Source organism: Haemaphysalis longicornis, unplaced genomic scaffold, assembly GCF_048455015.1.
Source record: "Haemaphysalis longicornis isolate Haplotype H1 unplaced genomic scaffold, Haemaphysalis longicornis Haplotype H1 scaffold_55, whole genome shotgun sequence".
Taxonomy (NCBI): Eukaryota; Metazoa; Arthropoda; class Arachnida; order Ixodida; family Ixodidae; genus Haemaphysalis; species Haemaphysalis longicornis.
Window position 1 is genome coordinate 1,533,206 of NW_027526394.1, and position 23,269 is coordinate 1,556,474.

Here is a 23,269-nt window from a genome sequence, read left to right on the forward strand (position 1 = left end):
TGATCCATCGTTTTGCCCAAAAAAGGTTTGCCTAAAGGACAAAACACAAAATGAAGGCCAGTATGTGCCCGGTACACGAAACCAGAAACTATCAATCCAGTCCCCCATTCTCAGGAAGGAATCACCGTTGGATAAGAAGTTTCCGAGCCCTTCCTCGTGGGGAGGCATAAGAAGATATATGAGCATTGCCCTTGCCGCAGCTGTAACATGTAACTCTGACCTACGTGAGAAAAAGTTCGAGGCGAAGCAAGAAATTTTTTAACATTCGTACGGCCCTTCTCTTGAGCCGAAGGACAGACAGAAGTAAACTAGGATACTTTAACAAGGGCGACCTTGCAAAGGATACACGGTATTTCTAAAAAGATTGACAAATCCCGCAGATGTGAGAATCGACATTGAGCGCGGTTTTCGTCTGGGCTCAACAGGGTTGAAATGTTCTTTCATGTAGCAATTTGTAGTGTTATTGTGCTTGGCGTAGATGTTCATTTTTGAGGGTGGTGAGCAGTGACGAGCTCGTCCAGAACTACAAAATGTAACGACAAATATCCAACGTATAATATGTCCTTGCGAATACGCCACTTCTTTGGAACGTAGAGACAATAATACACCCGTGAAGTCGGCATTCCTGGTGCTTCCCCTTAAGTCGCCTTCCTAATTTGGCTGGAGCGAAACACGGGAGGCCAGCGTTATCTAGCGTAAGGTACAACCTAGTGGCGTGTCCTGCTGAAGGTTGAAACTGCAGCAGCAGCAGCAGCAGCTCCCGGAGAACCGCGGGAAAAAAACAAAGAATGCTACCCTTCAGCAATGTCACTTTCTTTATTTGTCTTAGTGTCGTTCATTCCTTAGTAGTAGTTATACTAACTGGATGCTCTTTGCGGCGGATGTCTTTAAGACTGTTCAGATTACATTTGAAGTGGCGAATCATGAGGGAAATTTGAGTATTTTTCACAAGAACCTACATGCAGTTTTGTACATCGAAGAACCTACTGCATCTGGGAAGAAAATTCCGTACTGTTCCATTATTTCCATACTTCAATTCCATACTTCCGGCGGGACTCCATAGCAGGTCCGAGCATTGACATATTAACCTACGCATCCGCGCAGCCTTGTGAGTATATAGTTGTTCATGGCCGTTACCTGCTTTTGAAGCGCGGATGAACTTCGGAGGTGCCTGCAGTTGCACATGTATTCAGGGCTATGGCGCAAGAGAGAACCGTAGCGCCTCCTGCTGTGCAAGGTATAAAATTTTAGCAGTGAGCGCTTTCCTGCGGGTTACCTTACTCATGAGCAGTTGAACCATAACGTTTTGTGGCTACTCCAGCTTGGTACCACCCCTTTTGATACTGTGCTTCAAGAACTTTCTCCAGTGAGCACTTGGAGCACAATAGCATAGTCTGTGAAAACTTTAACCTTGTTGGCGTGTGGACGGACTACAATGTGTGGCGTGAATTCACTGACGCCTGTGTACTGCTGCCTGCTGTTCAAACTCAGCGCCTCCTAATGTTCATATAAGTCCGTGGATGCCTTGTCGATATAACTGCAGCAACTGCGAAAATGTTGGTTTCCTGGTTCCACGGGGTGCAACTGGCTTTCCATGAGAAACGACGCCAGTATAACATTGCCAATCGCGTCAGATGAAAATGGCGCACAGCCGATTTCCTGCTGCCCTCTCCTGCTCGTATCCCCGCCCGCTAGCCTTTCTGGACATTGGCGGGCAGCGCTACACCAGCTAAACCATACGAAACATTTATACGCTGTGCTCAGCTTCACAAGGTGGTGGGTCTACACTTCTATATTTAGGGCCTATAGGTCGTCTGGTTACTTCGCTGATATGCGGTATGGCGTGCGTCGGGAGACACAGCTCAAGCGTCCCTACTGCTCCCTTTGAGAAGCGCATCACGCGAGAGACAATGTTATACAGGCGGCGTTGTCCTGAGATTGGTCCTTCAGCATAAGGAGCAATGACGGCCCTCACGAAACAACATCGTGTGCGACCATAGTTAATTCAACTGATTTTTTTCAGTCGGATGGTTCAGTACATGTCATCGCGGGATTTTTGACATCGGGGTTTCGGAGAATACCTTTTGAACTGTTCAATAAAACAAAAGTGGTGCTTCCCGCTACAGTCGCCGGTTTTTTGAGCCACGTTCTTGCGTTGTTCGATACCAGAAGCCAGTCAGAACAAATTCGTAAGCCCTTAGATGCTGGTGGGAGCGTATCTTGATTTTCAATTGTTTTTTGTGATCATCATCCTCATCGTCATCGTCATCGTCGTCGTCGTCGTCGTCGTCGTCGTCGTCATTATCGAATAAATGGCTGCCAGAGGCGGTCATTTTCTGTAACGGACAACACAGAGGCTTTTTTGCTGAAAGGCCACTTAACGCTTTTTCCTTAAAACAACCGAGGCAGCTGACGACATTAAGTCAAGAGCCAAGCATTCCTATTGCGGCTGACTGCGCTTGAGTTGTCTTCATTGCAGAATTGGTCAGGTATGATGGCACCCCTGTTGATGATGGCTTCACAGTTGGCCAACCCCTCCGAAGAATTGCTGGCGTTTCCTCTGTTTCGCTCTTTTGCAAAGGCACGGTTATCTATTTTATGTTTGCTACCATCGTCACTGCTATTCTGTATGAAAAGATAATAGGCACAGAAGGTCATCTTTTTTTTCCAGTTACGATCTCACCTGCCATTCCATTTTCTTGGGAAAATAATAGATTACAATTACTTAGCTTTGCCTAACGACTCAGCGTGCGTAAAACCATTGCGTACCTCCGGTTACCCTACCTTTTTTGCATGCAGATAGAAGCTCAACATACTTAATATTGAATGTAATCACGACATGCCAGTTGCAGGCGTGTATTGTCGCCTCTCTCAAGCCCGCCACCACAGGCGCAGAATAAACAAAACGCCCACTTTCAAGAATCTAGGGTAATAACTAGCGACAAAGTTCGAAATCCGTGCTTGCCATTCGCACAGGGTAATTATTAGGCTCACTCAGGCACCCAGAATTTAATTAGCAGCGGTCCTTCCCGCCCAGATTGCTCTCAAACTTTTTCAAGGCTCGCGTATTCCTCAAGAATTACCAAGTGTTTGGAGTTCATTTGTCGCGAGCTTCAAAGACAAAGAAATGAATCTCAATGTTTTTTTTATTATTCATTTCACAGAAGTAATGAGTCATCCGAAACGAGCGCCTTGCCACTTGAAGTATACAATTACGTGACGTGAAACTTAACGTGAAGTGGTAAAGTCTTCCTCCGGTCTGTGTACTTAGCACCGAGTGATCATTACCATCGATTAAGGTGAGAGGCTCAGAGATTTCGGTGCTAAAGGAAACATTGGTAAGCATGCCCCACTTTTATGAAAATGTCGTTGACGCTGTGCTGCGTAATTGCTGACATTGCGGTCCACCAGATGTATCAATGTGGCAATAAGGCGCTACCCTGACTATTTGTTCTGCACACCAAGCTCCTGTCAACGAAATCGTGCAAGTTGTGTTTCCTGCTCCCAATTGTTTGGTCTGAATTTAGCATATTTCCTTTAAAACTGGAGAATGTCTGTTTTCTTAAAATGTTTTACGGCGGATTGTCAGAACAGTTTTACGGCGGATGGTCAGTGCCTCTTTCAAAAAGATTTACTTTACTAACCCCATTCTAAAACAGGCTCTCATTTCTGCTCCATCCTACAACTCCGCACGAAACGATTACAGGTTCAAGGTAGGAGTTCCTAAGTGTCGCGCAAACCCCTACTTTCACTCGTTCATTCCCAAGACCTGCGACGACTGGAACCACCTCTCGCCTCCATCGCCAGCATTCCGGATCCTACATCATTCAAAACGGCTGTAACTAATATTGTATGAAATGTTAACCACTCCTGTCTGTAACGCCTTCGGGCTGTGAGAGTATTTTAATAAATACATAAATAAATACGCTTAGTGAAGAGTGGCTTGGTATAATTTACGACTACACTGCTTTTACTCTCAGCAGCAGCGCTAAAGACGTTTGTGTTCGTGAGCTAAAACAAAAACTGTCTCTTCCCCCAGTGATTCAAAATGACCTTTCTTTTGTTATGCAGGATGCCACGGTATGCCTCGATGCTCATATTATGAGGCGTTTTTTTTCTTCAAATGAGCCAGATACATTTAACGTGAATTTGAGAAACAAGCGGAAGTTAGTTGCGGACCTAAATACAATGCTATCAAGGCTATAATATGATATTGTCACGTGCGCAACTGTGGGATGACGGCGTTATAAAGTTGGACGGAGATGCTAACTGACATGGTAGTCCCCCGCGTGGGTACGTGCCGTGTGATGCGGCTCAGGGGACGGCGATGACGAAGGAGAGCGGTAGCTAGGGGATCGTGTGTTTGGGTTTGGTCACCCAATTGCTAACCACCACCGAGTGCTCTCTCTCTGCTTTACCTCGCAAGTTAGGCACCTCGCCTAATAAATACTTTTCCCCTGCGTCTTCGTGAAGAAATGCGCGATTGATAAAATGTGGACAATGGTGGTAAAGAATGCCTGATGACTGAAATGGGGGCGTATCCTATGAACTACCCGCTATTGCGCAATTTAGGAACAGAAATTATTTCGGCCTCTGTGTTGCGTATGGAAACCGCAGGATTAATAAAGTTTTCTGTAACAGATACAGAAAATGGAACCTCAATTGGGCTTTTATATTTGAAAGTTTTTCGCAAATGTGAACATTTACCAAATTCCATTCACCGGAGCTGGCGCCTAAATGGTCTGAAGGAACAAGGTTTATTCTTTGACAACCACGAAATCTGCGCTCGATGCTAATTTCGGCTTGATCTTAATTTGAAAGTGGTCCTTTTCGGCTGAGGCTGCCGCTTCAGGCGCATGCTGCACACGTTATCTAAATGTGCGTCTCATTGTGCCTTTTGCAGATATTTTTAGTGGATTTCGCAGCCCCATTATTGTTGCAGCTTAGTTATTGGTAACACACGAACCGCGCTGTTGATTTCCTCGACTCACAATTGGTAGTATGCGCGTAACGCAAACATCCACGAACACGGCTTCCCAAGGAGCCGCCCCTCCTTCCACGCATGTCACTTCCACGCCAGAAAGCAGCAGCGGCGATGGCAGTAGTCCCCGTAAATTCGGTGGAAGTGCCAAAGAAATCTTCGCTTTAAAACACTCTCGCTATCCGAAACAATGGCGCGCGAAGAGCGCAGAGGCAAGAAAATTAATTTGTCTCAAAGAAAGCTGCAATGAATTCATCATGAGAAAATCGAAAGGGAGGGGAAGCGTATAAGGGGCAGGAGAGGAGCGGTGGAGAAGCAGTTACGTCGTAGCGGCGGCAGAAGACAAGATTTGCCATGAAGAGCCCACATACGAAGCGTTCTCATTGCTTCGCTTTTTTACGTAACCCACTTCTGTTACTTAGGTTAGGTCGCTGTACAAAATTTCCTACCCCCATGTTGTAAAAGGGAGGGCAGCCTGCTCTGGTGGTTCTGTGACTGAACGGCAGTCTCCACACCGGAAACTTCCTCCAAAAATGTCTCCTGAGAAATGTTGTTTTTGGATTTATAAAGTACAAAGAACAAGAAAACGTCCCCTTTTCATTAACAGATGTTGTCTGTAAAGAGGCACTGAAGCTAAGCGAAATGTGGACATGTCCTAAGTTATTCTTGTTAGGACGCAGAATCGCCGTCAGTCCGTCATGACACTATGTCAGTCGGAAGGAATTCGAGCTTATATTGCTGAGCAAGCTTATTTATCAGCTCCTGAGGAAAACAACAACGCGCTCAATTTATAAAGCTAAATATCCCACTTTTGAAGTCGCTGAGGCTGTCATGAAGCTCGTTCCTGTTATTGATCGCCGGTTCACCTTGCGGCCTTTTGCGCGATATTGCGAGCACTCCTTCACATCGGTATTATTTCGTTTGCCTGCTATTCAGCAGCCTGTCACTAGGTTCATTTTTCTCTGAGCTTACGGCACCAAAAACGGTCAGAATAACCGGGCAATAGCAAACCTCAATTTCGCCAAGCTTGTATTTGTACCCGTTGTTACGAAAGGTCATTGTTATGTGATCAATGTGAAAAGAATTTTCACTTCGCGCTTTTTTCCATTCCTACTCGTTCAAAACTGCTCAAAATATAGCTACGCCGCCATGAATATCTGCCTCAAAGCCCGGGCTTCAGAAGTCAGTATATTACAAAAACCATGACACCAACGTATTATTTCTCAATTTAGGTCTTCAGAAGATCATTTTGAAATGAAACAATTCGCGTCTGTTATCAAAGTTCTTTAGAGTAAAACATTGCTGGTTAACGCTCCTGCTAAGATCTAAACAGGCGGAAAGCTTTCACCAAGGTCTGGAAGGGACACCTTAAACTTTCAGTTTGGGGCCACTCACGAGCCTTTAACTATTAACCGGCGTCTTAAGTTCCATAGCGCAATATTTGGTTTATGTACCTGGAACAGTCCTTGCATTTTTAACTTTTCCATAGTCATGTGTCGGTGATCTTTTATCCGGCTTCTTTAGGTGTTTTGTAAAAGAGAAGCGCACGTAATTTTCTCTTCTTGGGCCGCCTGCCATTCGGTGAAATGGTTTATCTTATCCTGGAACTTATTAACCTACGTCGTCAAATGGCCAGGGTGCGCCCGTGAAAGCGTCTCACATTACTCACTGCTCTTTTATTTCTCGAGACGGCGTTTTTATTGCGTAAGAAAAACTGCTTTCACTGCTGATTTTTCTACGCCAAAGACTAACTTGCAGCACTGTAGTCACTTGACTGTCACTAGAGCACTCAACTAACGTCAAGGCTCGTGAAAGACAGAAAAGTAGTTGGAATAAGTTTATAAGCATAGAGCAGTAATTCTATGAGGTGCTTTGATACCCGCTATTCTAAGAACTGGGTATGTTTGTTGATTGCGCTCTCAAAACATTTGAAGTATTTCTAGTAACGCACTCTCGATTAGAATGCCATGATTTCGCTGCGTACATTTTGCGATCTAAATGCTGCCGTGCTCTTAACATTTTTGTTTTCTGCCCTTCGGCATAACACTGTCTAATCACTGTAATAGTAGAAGACAATGAAGCCCCGCAACGTTCCTGTGCAGCTTGGGATAGAAAGACAATAACTTACATTTGTTATTTAATAGGCAGAGTTAGCGCGTTGTGGATCAACAATTCTGAACGGAATCGCGATCCATTCGCCTCCCTCCTGATCTGCGTAGGTACGCCTGTGCTGTGGGACAACTTGCGCCTTCCATTAGTGCGAGGCCATCGGCTTTAAGTTGTTTCAATTTCAAACGTCCTCACCTCGATGTTGCCCCCCAAGACAGGTCGGAATTCTTCTGTGTAGAGTCGAACTATTTACTCGAGATTATGCGCAAAATAAAATGAAAGAAGTGCACACTAATGCGTAAGTCTTGAATGTCGCGAAGCCGTACGCAACCGGCGGCGGATTGCGCCTGTCAAGGAGACCTTGCACGGACGCTACCACTTCTTCCTGTATCTACGACAGAAGAACTGCGGGTGGAAAAGGAAACCCTCCGTCACGCCACGCCTGCTTTACTTCCACCGCATGCAAGTGACCTCCCCAGTGGACTCGCTCGTTGGGAGAAGGTCGTGCTGCGGAGGCTTCGGTTTGGGGTGGCGTTATCCCCAGCAGTTACACACGCTTGGCCTGCCCGATATCACGCGCCGTTTGTGGACACTTGCCACTTCTGTGCGCTTCCTGCGTCAGAAGCTGACGTTGAACATTTGCTCTTGACTTGCGCAGGCCTTAGAGAGCCCGAACGCAACACCTCCGATGCACAGGGCTCCATCCTGGCAGATCCCCAGATCTAAAGCGCTGGATATGAGGACTCCAGTACCGGTCTCTTCTTGGCTTTGTGCGTGCAACTGGTGCAATGTTGTACATTTGAGAAATTTTTACATTTTTGTGCTGTAGGGCAATCTTTTGCCCAAAAGAAAACGTCACGACAATGGAAAAAGTGGATTATAATGATGATGAAGCCCTAAAAGTTTTTGACGCGTACCCACAAGGAGGAGGGGCCAGGGCTAAATCGGCCGTTGAAATGCGTGAGTACCTCAAAATACTAAGTTATTTCCGGAAAGATACCGTAAAAGGAAACTTCGTTATGAATAAAACCCTAATTACCCATTAATTAGCACCCTTCAGCAATTCAAACGACCTGAAGCAGAAAGAAAATCTTGAATGCAACCATATATATTCTTTTTTGCATACGCCAAATTTGATGCGCCAGTAGATAATATAAGTCCAATGGATAAAGTCAACCACAAACGCTAAATTGGTTCTTTCAAGAGCAGTTGTCTAGTGGCTGAGAAATGGCCACAGTAGAGAAAAATCTTCAATTGCTTCAGGGACCTGGCACCGCACACATAGTTGTGTAGGTGAAAGCCCTTATCTGAACCGATAGAAATTAAGCCTTGGAATCGTGCAGCCCAGCTCGGTGAAGGTCACTTCGCATTGCTGAGAACCACTAAATGAACATTCCAGCCAAATTTTACACGTTGATGCTTTTCAAATGATAGGAGTGAGTCAGAAATAGTAGCGTCTAAATGTCAAGATCGGCTTAATCTTGAAGATGGAAAAAGAGCCAGCTAAAGTATGCCGAATTGAACGGGGGCTGTGACAGCGAGACTAGCTCGTTGTTAAAATTCACGATTGCAACTGATTTGCTTCTTCTTCGCTGCCGCAACGACCTCAACTCCACCGATGTTGCTATAAGTGGGAGCTTCATTTGCACTTTGTAGAAGTGATAATCATTGCAGATCACTTTGAAGGGCGTAGGCTATGACCTGTTTTTCTCGTTCTGAGGAAGGGGTGCCACAATTACGGCGAACGCTGGAGGTTTTTTTGGCCAATCTTGTCCAATCGCTCTAAGTCGGTATGCTTCGATATAATTTGGTGCTTCTCTTACGCTGTGAAAGTAATTGGTGACTATGCCGCCGACCAGATTTAGGATAAAATTATTTTTCCGCTAGCACCAGTCCTTGCAGTACCAGTTGTTCTAATGCTTCAAAATGGCCTTGATTTTGCGTAGGTTACACTACACTCAGCGACATCACCCGAGAAGATGTCTACCTCACGTCAGGATGATTTATGACATGAAGTGGTTACAAAGCGTAGATAATTTTTAAAGCTTGATGTGCATTTGATGTGGCTGTACAATACAACCGAGGCCCATAAACCAAGACCACAATCAACACCCCGGACCGGATGTTTGAATTCAACGTGCCGTAATTTAGGCTTTGCAGTATCACCGCAGCATTCACAAAAGTTATCGGTGCTGTTCATGGCCTCCATCCGAATGCGTGCTGGTGTTAGTTATTTTACATCATTTTATTTTTATTCGAGCATTCCTCAGCCCCTAATAAACCGTGTTGATGTTCTCCCGTGGCTTGTGGATACAAGTCTTCAGCTTCAGATTAAGAAGTGAGAAACAATGTTCTTGTGCTCTCAGTGAGAACCCGACGAAATCCGACGCGACTATTCCAGTATTGTTGCTGCCCTCGACCTTCGACGGCGGCAGCAGCAAATGTATCTGCGCAGTTTTCTGTATCTGGCATCCTATTTCTGCCATTCGTCCAAAACGTTGATCATACGGCGTCTCCCATCAACAAGCTCGTGCCCTTCGGTAAACAAAGTGGGGCCGTATGGATGTAACGAGACCCTTAAACCGTATAAAAATTACGTCTACACTAGTACAGTGTCAGTTTTATGAATCGAGGCTTAATATTATTCGCAGGGAGGCCAGTGGCCATCGAGTAGGTGCTGTGATTTTGCAGCCTGGTGATCTATGTAGAGAAATTGGTGTTTCATACGTGAGCTACCTTTTCAGCCACTACGAAGCAAGATAGACTGTCCCCCACCAACACTGCCTTGTCGTTGTATGGAGGTTTTGGAAATTGCAACCATAAGAGCAACTGTGACCTCCACGGCCTCTCCGTTAGAGCAGTGATAAACGACCATGCTTTGTGCTGGTTGCTGTCACCAAAAACTAAATCCGTATACCTCTGATGCTAGATGCTTATACTGTAAGAATACAACGCTGTAACTTGCAGATGCACCTTCACATTTATGCGCTTTCGCGATGCCTGTTGGAGTGATCTGAGGCTTCTTGTTCTGCCACATCCCGTCAGGCGACTTTCCCCATCACCGCTGTACGCCAGCGTTGCAACTTCCTCGAGGAACAGATGAGTTCTCCTTGCTCCTCGTTGTCTGCACTCGGAGCTCGTGCGTCTTCGCCATGGGGATGAAGAAGCTGAACGTTTCTGGTTTACGTCTCGTATTTCTCGGAGCACAAAGCACTGATCTTTGTTCTAAAAATCAGAAACTACGCGAAAGCACCATAACACTCTAAAAACAGAAAAAAAGAGATCCGCATGTTCATTTAATCGCATGTACGTCATGATTAAAGCTTCGCATATCGTCGATGCCGATCTATGCGTGGGGTCTGCTTGTGTTTTTTGGATTGACTGTCCTTGTACTCGCGCAATAAAAATGGGGGCTAGTATGCTGTATGAGAGCTTAAATCAGTTGCTAGCCCAAAGAAGCTTACACGAAGGCCATATTGAACCAGTCAGGATAAATTTACCAGTGAAGAGAAAATAGGGCCTAGTTACAGCGCAAATATTATCCTTTTGAAATAGTGCAGGTGAGCATGTTTGAGTTAAAAGATTAATGTGTCTCACTTTTCAAGCCCCAACTGGTGGTGGTAACACATGCTAAGTCGTGTATGTGCGTCATTCCACTTACCGTACTACCCGGGGATGAGCCCCCTGGTTCACAGTGGTCATTACTTACTTTGCGGCCGTACGTCGACTTTTGATTACAATGAACAAAAATAAAAGCAGAAGAAAAACATCAGAAATAAACCTCAGCCCAGATCAATACACAACAAGTGGGCAGTTCCATAAAGATCTCGCCGTCAAACCTTCCAAAAACAGCACTTCACAGAAGTGCTGTTGACTATGCACATCTGTAATTGACGCTCGTGTCTGAACATGTTAGCAAACGCTTGTTGAAATGTATTCGCTCTACGCTGGAAGAGAATTTATTTGTACCATGAAACAGTTTTTGTAGGCAGGTAAGCATATGACAACTAAAAAAATATAAAAAACAAGAAACACCAGAGCCTAACTTTCTTTTTAGGAGCTCGGTTTGCGCTAGTGTATTCCTTTTCACACCGAAAAGATGGTGTCGACTAGTTTCGCCTGTCCAACACTGAAGTTTCGATTGACTGCAGGACAGCGTGGAAGTGGGCTTTTGGTACACGTCGATTGGCGCACAGAGTGTCCTGGTTACATCGAACTCGGTAGGACCGGAAACAGACCACGTCATAAACAGTTCTTCGTTAAGAGCGGGAATGATGTGCTCTATATGCACGTGATGGGGTGAGCGAAAGCTTTCTGTAGAACGAGAATTAGAATAAAGCGGTGTCGTTATAACAAGAATTTCAGTTCATAACTTCATTTATTATAACCTTAAAGGCCTGGAGGCATTACATAAGGGACTTTACAGCCGCCGTTATGGCAACAGGGCATAACAACCCAGTTTGGAGCAAGGTGGGGAATAAGGTGACCCTTGACTACATAATATATAGAATGTTAAATGTCTTTAGGTTCTTTCCAGATGTGCAAAAAAGGACTTTTCAATGCCTGAATCAGTGTACTATATCAGAGACATGTCACTGAACTAACTTTATTTCTAGTGGGATTGTAGTTCCTTGACTTGATACATTGTTTTAGATTTTATTCGCCTAATTGCGCGAATGTCTTGCCTCGTTTTTCTTTGTCCCATTTTTTACAGTGCTTCGCTTTAATATAACTGATTAACTCGGTGTCCTGAAGTCAGACTTAGTGTACTCTAATTGATCGACGTCTTACTCAAACCTCTTCTTCTGGTGACCTGTTTTTTCTTCATTTAAACTGTTACATAAATTCGCGCTCACCAAATTGCACGAACGCGTTTGCATCATTATTCCATGTCCCATTTTCCCACTGGTCCGCTATAATTAAACTAAATACACAATGAGGCTGTCAGGTAAGCATAAACGTATTGCACAGCTGCAACCAAAAAGTGAGCAAGCAGAACTATTACTTTCTGATATTCCAAACAATAGCTGCGAGTAGCATACGCAGATTCACCGATTCCGACAGTTCGGAAATGACTGCTGCCCGCTGAAACCGACAGGCTCAGACAACGTATTGGGAGTTTTTTTTTTTAACAGAACTAATGTCAGCACTGCAAACCAATCAGGCCAAGTATTAACCAGAAACGAGCCAAGTCAAGTAAAGGTAATTACGGGGCTCAGCATCGTCAGTATTCTCACGGACCACCTCAAGCGCAGCGAGGACTTTCCTGACAAATCGCAAGTTTGGACAACCAAAACTGGAATGTCGAACTCTCTTTGTGGCTATTTGCGGTTGAGCGAGCCTGCCTTTGGGCATGCCAGAGATACGCGCTGGTGCCAATACATATCCAAATGTCTCTGACACGTAACCGAGGACCGCTCACACATTCGGCGATCTCTCAGTCGTATAAACAGGAAATCACGTGCTGTACTTTAGCGCAATTGGGGTAAAATCACATCCACGTGCGAATTGCCTTGGTGGGGTGTCTGTCGCATCATTTTTACATCTCAGTCGCATTTGCGTTTAATTTCAAATTCATGTGCGCGATTTAACGCCGCAGCAGCGATATTTCTTACGGAGGTCAACTACAAGCTACCGTTGTGCATTTATTAGCTAATTGAACAGGAAGTAGAACTGCAGCACAAACATTATTCATTTCGATCAACAAGTGTAAAAAAGATGACAGACAAAATCCAATGGTTTAGAGGTGCGTAAAATTACTTTGAGAACTTTCTGTCTATACTGTGTATTTCAACGAACGCTATCACTTTATTTCATGTTTGGCGGGAGTTTACAGCATACAGCAGACATCGTGAGCTATGGTACGTCAAGAGGCGCAGTGCGTCGTGCGTGATGGTAACAACCATTTCTAAGAAAAGTTGAGGCTGACCTCCCCAGGGTGGTTGGGAACGTTCCGTGGCTAAGAACTAGTATTTATGCAGATGACGTGACGCTCTGGACGACAAAAGGTGATATCACAACACAACAACAAAACGTCCAGCAAGACATTGACGCCACAGTGGAATTTCTACGCAACCGAGGTATAGAACTCTCACAGGAAAAAACAACTTACACGGTATATACAGGTATGCGCAGACCCCCGGACATCGAACTCCACGTTCATGGCCAAGCTGTGCACAGAGTTTTTACAGCCCGCATACTGGGCCTAATAGTTCACGCCAACCTACGCAACCAAAGTCAAGTTAGCGCACTAAGAGATACTTGCCTACGACTTCTCGAAATACTCAAACGGTGCGCAGGTTATGAGTGGGGTTGTTCTACCAAGACGCCACTTCACCTGCACCAAGGTCTCAATCAATCTAGGGTACTATGCCTCGTACCATACCTCTGTCCTATTAGGACTCAGGCTAATGAAGCTCGAGGTTTTGAACAGGCGGGGCATAAAAATAGCCCTTGCCCTTCCAGCCCAGACTCCCAGCTTGGACCTCTACACGGAGGCTGGCATGAACACCCTTGCGACCTCACCTCCGGCAGGCATCTAGCACAGCAGCATCGCCTAGCTATGACACCAGCCGGACGTTGCATCACAAAGCAACATCTCAAACCGAAACCGCAAGGACCCAGAAGGCAGTTCCCGCAAGCACCGTGGACAGCAGATGTGCCCGCATGTGCTCCAATCCCTGGACACCGCACCGGCCTTCATGGCTGCAGCGCGGAGCAATGGAAACTGGCCCGAGCATTCTTGACACTTAAACAGCTAGACGAGGAGTATAACACCGCCCTCAGGGTTTTCATTGACGGCTCAGTTGACCCAGTCACTGGGCGTGCGGGTGCTGCCTTCGTGTGCCCAGAATGCGATGAAAAGCGTAAGATACACCTCTTCGACAACACGACACCTGAGATGGCCGAACTGATAGCCATTCCGCGAGCTGTTCAGTGGCTAGAAACGCAAGAACGTTTCAAAGGATCGGTGATCCTTACAGACGCGATCAATGTCCTACGCCGTCTGAAACGACCGCATGAAATCTCCGAGGTCATGGTCATCTTAAATATCCGGTGACGAGTCATAACGCTGCGGACCCGCGGACGTCTTGTGGCCTATTTCTCGATACCGGGTCAAGCCGAAAGTGACACATCAACTGGGAAACGCGGCACCACCCGGGCTTACCCCTTCTCTTCTGAGCATGGAAATTCTCCTGAGCTTCCTTCGGTTATAGTGCCATCATCTGCATCTCAGGATGAGCAGACGGATGAGAACTGTGAAGACACAGCGGCGGAACCTTCACCAACTCCGAGCTCGGAATTTTACACCCGCTGCAAGGTGGAAAGGAAGTTGCAACTCCGAGCGGCTCTAGGAGTGAAGCGTCCAGTCATACCTCAGCATTAGCCCCGGAAGTGGCACACGGTCGTTCACAGGATTAGAACTGGATCGGCAAAACCCCACACTTCGTGCCACGAGATTCGGCAGCCTAGATGACCCCGAGTGTTCGCGGTGCTCAGCCAATAATCACATTGCACACATCCTGTGGGACTGTCCTCGCTTCGCTCACTGTCGACAACAAGCCTTCAAACCCGTAGAATTGGAATTCCCACCGAGACTTCATGAGTGGTTTTATCCAAGCCGTTCCAGTGAGAGCGAAGAACGACCTCTGCTCGCCGCTCTACGAAAGTTCGTTGAGAACTCTGGCCTTCACCATTTCTTTTAATCCCACATTTAACTGGATGTACCACTGAATGTATGCTACTTTCTCCCCAACTTCCATTACCTTATCCCTCTCCTCTAGACACCAAAATTCGCTAAAGCGTAACATGGCGTCTTTGTATCCCTTGTACATAAAATACATGCGTGTTAGCACCCCCCCCCCCCCCCACCCTGGAGAAAGAGTGATTGCAAGTCGGTCATAGGGCCTGCAAGTTCCCCTGCTCAGTTCAGACAGGCTCATAAAAGACTAACCGTAAAAGAGAACTCACTTCAGTAATTTATTCGCTAATCGTGGAGGCCAAAAACAGGCTCGTAGCGGGAAAAACCAACAAAGGATGGCGGTTTTTTCCTCATTATGCCGAATTCGAAGCCAAAAAAAGCGTTTGTCATTAAGGGTAAAGAGTGGATCACTAGAGAAGGCAAGCGTGGCAGGAGGCGGCAGAAAGTTAGATGAGCAGATGAGATCAATGAGTTTGTGGAAATAAATTGGTCGCAGTTAGCACGAAACCGTTATAACTGGTGATCTATGGGACAGGCTTTTGGCCTGTAGTGGGCGTAGATAGGCCGATGATCATGATGAAGACGATGATGAACCTGTTATAATATTCTCCAGTGCGGCGGCCAGAACGATGCCGGGAGATCAGGCAGAACGATGACACATTCACTGTGACGCGCACTTTTTCAATCCAAATAACTGAAATAATTTGTAGCATTGTAGCACTTGCCTGGCTTCTGTAGGACTTTGTTCTTATGCTACAACTGATCAAAATGTGCACCGCTGCTAATTAAACGCGTCATTTCAGAGTTATACCTCCAGGGTCTGACGGTTGGATTATTGGATTTGGTTGGGTAATGGTCAATTTCATAGCGATGATTGCGATTTCAACACAAAAGGAAAGGGTATAAAATGTTGCCACCATCGTATCTCTTGGCGGTGGCTTTAACTGTTAGGACAACATGAAGTGTGGGCAAGAAAGCAGCTGGTAAATCATCACCACGTCCTTGATTTTACCAATATCTTGCGCAATTGTTTAAAGTTTGCTTTTAAATTGCAGAAATATTTCGAGAAGCAATGGTCTTTTGAAAATTTGTTTTGTATTTTTCTTTTATTGTCGTTTGAAACTACTAAATGTTTTTTGTCACTTCGCTGATAATTCTACACATCGAACCCGTTGGCGAACCGGAACAAGCTTTCGTTCACAAACCGGTTTTGTACGGGATTTAGTCGAACCGGAACTGGAACGGGACGAAATTAATTTGCCAGAACTCGAATCGTAACGAAAGCCGTATGTTTTTCTTCGACACACTGGTATGCCTGCCTTAGGCTGATAGCTGTACTAGTCATGCACCGGAATTTCTGCCACCATATTGTGAAGGTTCCATTAGACACCATTTAACGGCTTGGCAGTTTCTACTTGGTCAATGAATGAATGAATGAATATGCCTTCATGAATGTGAATGAATAGGCCTACGTGGAGGAGCTAAAAACACTGCCTAAAATCGGCAAAAAGTCAGCGATGCCTTCACCGGCCATAACCTACTAAATACTTCAGCATATATCTCGCTGCTATGGCGGGTATATCCAGGTATATGCTAATAAATTAGTTACCTCCGGATTTTCTGCAGTAGGTGTATGGGTACCATCTTCGTTGGCCTCTGTGAGCCATACGCTTTCAATCAACACATCGGCTTCAAAAACAGCTGGCCGTGGTGAGAGGTGCTTCACAGATAGTCAAACCCCTGGATTGTTTTTCTGGACTATCGCTTTGCGCTACAACCCTTTGGAAAGCGAGAAAGTCATCAAGGGCAGCTGATTCACGAAATCAAAGTAATACACACACAGGCACTGGTAAAGTAGACAATCCTTTACTGCAGTTTTTGCCCGGACACTGTGGCACCACGGTAAGTGTAATTTTTGTTCGGCTTGCGCGCGAGCGGCGTTCCACGAGCTCAGCAGCCCAACTACGTTTATCCAAGCAGGACGTCAACGAACTAGTTACAACTCTTTGACGGCGCGTGTAATTGCAGCACTGGCGAAATCCACGCCTGCAGTACGCCCACCTCAACGCTTTCGACCCACATTCTGCATTTCCCATACTACGCGGCTTATCCAGACCAATTGAGTGTACTTTATACCACGTGGCCCTCAAAGTAGCCTATACCTAAAGCTTTTTTTACAAAATTTGGCTGGTGATATCACCTCTTGGTCCCCTTTTCAGTGTACCAGAAGACACTAAACACGTGTTTGGTGTTTGTAAACGCTTCTACTCGGCACAAATGACTGCACGAAGTTCACTAAGGGCGAGAAATCTCAGCATGAAAGATTTTTAGGCACCTGGAGCAAAAACGTGCGGTGCGGTGTTCTAACGCTCTTCTGCATTTCCATAGAAACTCTGCGCTAAAGCCACCTAATGAGCACATCTCTCTCTAAGCTCTTTTCACTTTATATGTGCGCGTGTGTTAGTGCGATGGTGCTTATGTGTTGTTATTTCTTTTTTATTACTATTTTGTGACATTTACCCATCATTACATGTTCACCAACCATGTGAAGTAACACGCCAAGCATTATGGAGGGCTGCAGGGCTCAATATATTGTCTCTCTCTTTCGCTGTCTCTCTCTCTCTCTCTCTCTCGAACGACACCCATGTGCAACGTGCGCGCACGCGCACACACGCACAGGCACGCGTCGCAAAGGATGTTTGGTCGGCTTGTGAGCACTGAGAGTGAACCGAGCTAGACAAAGACACCAAAAAGGTCGATTTGCTGGTGTCTAATTTCACTCAGAATACACTCAAACTCCACCGACCCAGCAAAAAAGACATTCAAGCTTCTCACTACATTTCAAAGTTTTTCTTCCATGAAGAAGAAGCACGATCCTAAAGGGCTCTTTTCTGTACTTTAACACCGACAATCCTGTTTTGTTTTTGTTCCTACAAAAGCACAACGCACAGAGTGTTGCCACGTGGCTAGGAAAAAAACAAACAATGCAAGTTCTTCTATGAGAACACTAGTAAAGAATAGACATTGGTTGAATTTACAAAAAAAAACAGTTCAATGGGATCCGAGTGAGTTCCAATCCCTTTGTTCCTTCTGAGTACGGTAGAAAAGTGACGACATGGCGCATTCTTTAAGCACACACGGCGTATTTCTCTTGTGCTTAGCATTTCTCTAGCACCGTGTGTCTTGCTTTCTGCGCAATCTATTTCTGAAAATATATTTTTTGTTGTGGCAGGGCATCTTATCCAGATTTCCTGCTCGCAGTTTGAAACTGGCGTGGTATGAGACGCTGCGTATCATCTTGCACACTAGAAATCTACGCCGATGGCAAAGGAATATTTCTTTGTACTCCTTACAGTACTGAAGGCGTAGGCCGCCGCTGGAAGGATTACTTTTGTTGAAAATAGAATGGGTCGAAGCGGCTTCTTTCATGCGCCGCACTCACTTTGACATGCCTTTTTCAGCTGAACTAAACATTAACTGCAGATTTGCGCAACGGCACAGAACACTTGCATATTTTGTCTCGATCCAAGCATTCACGAGATGAAGACACACGTTGTATGCGCTGTGCATCGCAAGAAGAGAAGTTTTGTTTTTTGCTTTCTTCTGTTCTGTTTCGCGCACGTTAATGCCTGTTTGCGGAATACGCTTCGATAGGTTTTAAGTGGCAGGGAAAGAAGTGCAACTTGATGAGTGTAGGGTTTAACGCGCCGGCGCAACGCAGGCGATGAGGCGCCCCGTATTGGAGGGCTCCGGATTAATTTTGACCACCTGGGGATCTTTATCGTGCGCCGAAATCTCGTACACACGGGCGTGTTTGCTTTTCGCCTCATCAGAAAAGCGGGCACCGCGGTCGGGAATCGAACCCGCGACCTCGTGCTCAGCAGCGCAACGCCGTAGCCACTGAGCCACCGCGGCGGGTAGAAGTACAACTAAGAAAAGATTTCGAAGACAAGCCCTACAGAGGTCCTGTGGAAAAAAAAATCAGACATAAAGCGGTTGCAGAATGGCACCCCGCCAGAAACTCCTTGTGTCTGGAGTATCTTTGAGCTTAACTGTGAAGCTTCTGGCATAACTCGCGTATCTATTGCGATGGTATTTGTAGCACAGCGAATACCTGTTTTGTATTGTACTGTTTTTAATTTGCAGTAAATACGCGGTGGTTTTACCTCGCAACACACGTGTTTTATATTTTAATACAAATTTTCGCATCTGTTCTTCTTGTGTACCACGAGCGCGGACATAGTGATGGCCAGAAAGATAATTTTGGAGATTCATATTAACTACATTCCGAAGAGTATATATCACTCTCTGGACGTGACGCCCGCTCCTGAGCGAATGTTTGTTGTATTGGGCGCTAAAAAAATTGGATGGTTTATACTAAATACGTGAGAGCACTCTAAAATAGGGATGTATAAAAAAAACTTGGAAATGTTTTTATAACAGCGCATGAAGGTTCTTCGAATAAAGAGGCGTCTATGAAAATGTATAGGGAACCAGAAAAACCGCAAAAATTATGACTTATTTTGACGTTTTTACACCACAGCGTTCAAGATCAGCTGCTTTTTACATTTGCACATTGTTAAGACCCTTAAAGACTGGAACAACTCATGTTGTCCTTCCGCACCCCCCAAAACCACTGTGCAGTCGTTCAGAGACGCGGCCCATATTCTCTCGAAAGTGTGTTGTTCTTTTGTTACTTTTTCTGTCTGATTTCTTTCCAAAATACAGGGCTTTTCCTATACCGTACAAGATCGACTGGGTAACAGTATTTATTATGAAGTCATAAAGCAGAGCTTATTGGTACTCTCTTGCCATGCCGGTCATTATACCCTTTTTATTTCTTCCCTAATAGATGCTTCCTCTCCATTACCGAGTAACGGCTGCTACAGCGTGATGGGGAGCAATATAATCACGAAGTCGATAATGTGGACATTCCGTTGGGAAGCGGGAAATTATTTCTTCTGGGAAGAAGAAATAAGAAAAAAGCCGGTTACATTAAATGCAAAAGGTTAGGAGACTTGGCATGCGGGTTCTTCTCACGTGGCGCCATGCTACCATTCCCACCTCCCACTTATAGGACGCCACATATGCCTTCTTAGCTACAATTTGTCGCCAGACGAAATATAATTTGTAAAAGCACATTACCAAAAATATGGAGCTAGAGCCATGGAACGACAGCGACGGCTTCCAGAAGTACATGAGGAACGAAGGGCTTTTTCCAAGGGAAGAGACTGTGACACGACGGTCCGGACTAGGCCTGTCTAGATAATAAAGGTTTCTCACTGCAGGCACAAATAAAGGTTTTCGAATAAATATCCGAAGAACCTTTTAGAAGCAAAGCATCTCTTAGGCGACCCTCCGTCGTCCAGCGTCCGCACCTCTCCGCCTCGCCCCCCCCCCCCCCCCTCCACGCCAGCTGTGATAACGCCGCTCTCCTCCTCGCCGCTCGGTTCGTCTCGTGTCGGCTCAGGAAGACACCGGCAACACTGTCGCTCCAGGAGCCCTAACCAGCTGCGATAACGCCACTCTCCTTCTAGCCGCTCCTCCTCGCGGCTCGGCTCGTCTCGTGCCTCCGAAGACAAGGCTGCACAAAGGAGAGCTGGCGACGCCGAACGTAAACGGCAGCGTCGAGCAGCGGATTCCTACCTTCGAGAACGAGAAGCCGCTTTGAAACGCCAGCGGCGAGTAGCTGATCCAGATGGCGTTCGGCAACGTGACAACGCTTCGAAACGCCATCGTCGAACAGCGGATTCCTCGCTTCAAGAACGAGCAGCCGCAAAACGTTTCCCACTACTGGATAAATAAATAAATACATTATTACGCTACTACACGTGTCTTTAACAACGAATTAACACGCTACTACTCCACGGTTTTGCATCCCCTCAGGGTTCCCACGTGGGAAGATGGTGTACTTGTTTTTGTTGAACCCGACGTGAGCGAACAAAGAAGATCACCACAAGGGAATCTTTTGACACATTACCCTGAGAAACAGTGTCTAAAGAATAACGCCATGTTCCCGGGGGGGGGGGGGGGGGGTGAACCCTGAGGAGGATGCGAAGCAGCAGTGGGGGTTGGTTGGTGTGTAAGTAGAGTTGAAGTAAGTAGTGTGTGTAGAGTTGGTGTGCGTTGTTAGAGTAAGGAGACGCGTGGGTAGGATGTTATGAATGTCTTAAAATAGGCAATGTAGATAACATCTAGTTGGGGTTGTCGTTTCGCCTTGAGTATGACTGCTTTGTGGTCCGTGAAGTGCTTACGTCAGTGGATGTTGCAGTAGCGGTTTCAGACGTTGGGGCTGATGCTGTTGGTTGTACTTGCGTAAGCACTCACGTTGACGGGGATGTTGGCACTGGTGTTGACATCGGCACTGATCCTAGCAGCAGCGTAACAGAACCGGCGAAGACGTGGGTTGGAAGCAGACTGAACGGCGGGCAGCGCGTGTGAACACCTGGTTTATACGGCTGGTAGGAGGAGCATGGAGGAGAGACGCGCATGCCCAGTGGAGTAGCGCGTAGCGCGTGTGTACTCCTAGTTTATACGGCTGTTTACACGGCTGTGAAGAAGAGAATGGACTAGAGACGCACATGCGCAGTGGAGTTGCGCGCAGCGCGTGTGCACTCCAGGAGAATTGAGGAGAGACGCGCATACGCAGTGGAGTAGCGCGCAGCGCGTGTGCACACCTGGTTTATACGGCTGTGAGGAGGAGAGGAAAGCGTGCTCGTCTCGTGGCGGCCCAGGAAGACACCGGCAACACTGTCGCTCCAGGAGCCATTAAAGGGTAAGACTCCACCGGGCGTTCAGCAAGCCGAGCATGCGCAGTGGGGATGTGGACGGCGCAACAACAACAACAAGAGAGGGACATAGCACCGACCATGAGATGCTTCGCATTTAAAACCGGATTGGGGTCGGGGAGGAATAAACTTCTATTGCAACAACAAAAGTCGTTTGATCGACCAACAGTAGGCGACCTCCTTAGTCTAGGAAACCCTGGGCCTGGACGACTTGCCTCGCCCATCAAGCATATGTTGTTTGTAAGCCGGGTAAGAGCTGACCATCCGAGCATCGCACTGCTCACCTAAAATTGAGGAAAACGGATGCTCAGTAGCATTACTCTTATCCTACGAAGTCAAAGTAATGTGTAAGTGTGGCAGCTGGAGACTGCGTTCAACCAGTCAGCGACAAGTTTTTAACTTACAAAACAACAAAGCTTAGACCCCTTGTAAAAAGCACGTACGGTGATTCATCTCCCTTATACTCGCAGGCTAATACTCCTAACACAATTTCCTTCTAAGGCCGATGAAAATAGCTCTGAAATGGGGCAACTCATGGGCATGGTGGGCGAGGCACATTAAAATGAAAGGTTTCTGTCGCCTTTTTTCATGTAAGATAAGAAGGGCTCTACTCCGTTCGAAGTTCTTTTCCCATATTTACGTTGCAACCTGAAAAACGAGATAATTTATGGGAAAAAGATGGCGCCACATTTCCGCTTTGGAACAATTTGGGCCTACAGCTCGCATTTTTGACACAATTTTTTCCTCTTTTCTTTTTCAGTCTTGTTGAAGTAGTAATAGGCGCTCGTAGAGCTGAAAGGGTCGAGCTTCTCTCCTGCAGAGCATAAGCTCTTGCTCTACTACGCAAGAGCACTCATCAGTTATAACAAGAGAAGTGAGCGGTGTCTTTCAAGCTCACTCGACCGTGTTCTAAAAGAGGGCGCTCTGGCCTAGCACTATCTTTTCCAAACTCCTCGTACGACCATCAAACTTGTACCACGCAATTCCACGGACCCGTGTCTCGGCTTTTCTGACGTCCTAAGAAAGCGTGTCTTTTCGGGCGGAGTATGATTTCCCCACGGCCTGAGAGCCGGAAGCCTTGCGCTGCTTCCTTCCAAAGAAAGCGCACCATGTCAACAGCGTGCGGCGCTGCGGAAGTTGCAAGAGGCTACCACAAGCGGCTTAACCGCCATCGTTAGCATACTTGTCCGAGGGCATGCGCGAGTTCACCCGGACTCCAACGACGCGTGAAAGAGGCAGCTGCGCTCGCGTGTCTTCCTTTTTTGAGCGTTGGCGCGCATCGTAAGACCGCAGAACAAAGGTGGAAAAGGAGTATGTCGCGGCGCTGTCTAGGGTAAAAGAGCAGCTCTTGACCCAGTTTAATGCGCACGTGTTAGCACATATATCATTTTTTGTCGGTTTTTGGCACTGCGATTTATAGAAGCCATGAAGGGAAAGTACAAGTTGGTTCCTTCAAAAGATTGTATTGCCCAATGCGAATGATGATTATCTAATGGAGGCGTCCAGCTACTTTCTCTTCGGTTGCTTACCACGTGATGGTGATTTGTTCATGGGATTGGAGGCGGCTGAGAAAAGCCACCTTCAAGACACATAACTGTGTAACTGTATTTGTGTCACCAGAGTTATTGCTCCTTTTGACAGCACGACTTGAATGCTAAGCTGCAGTTATCCCACTGATAAATGTGTTTT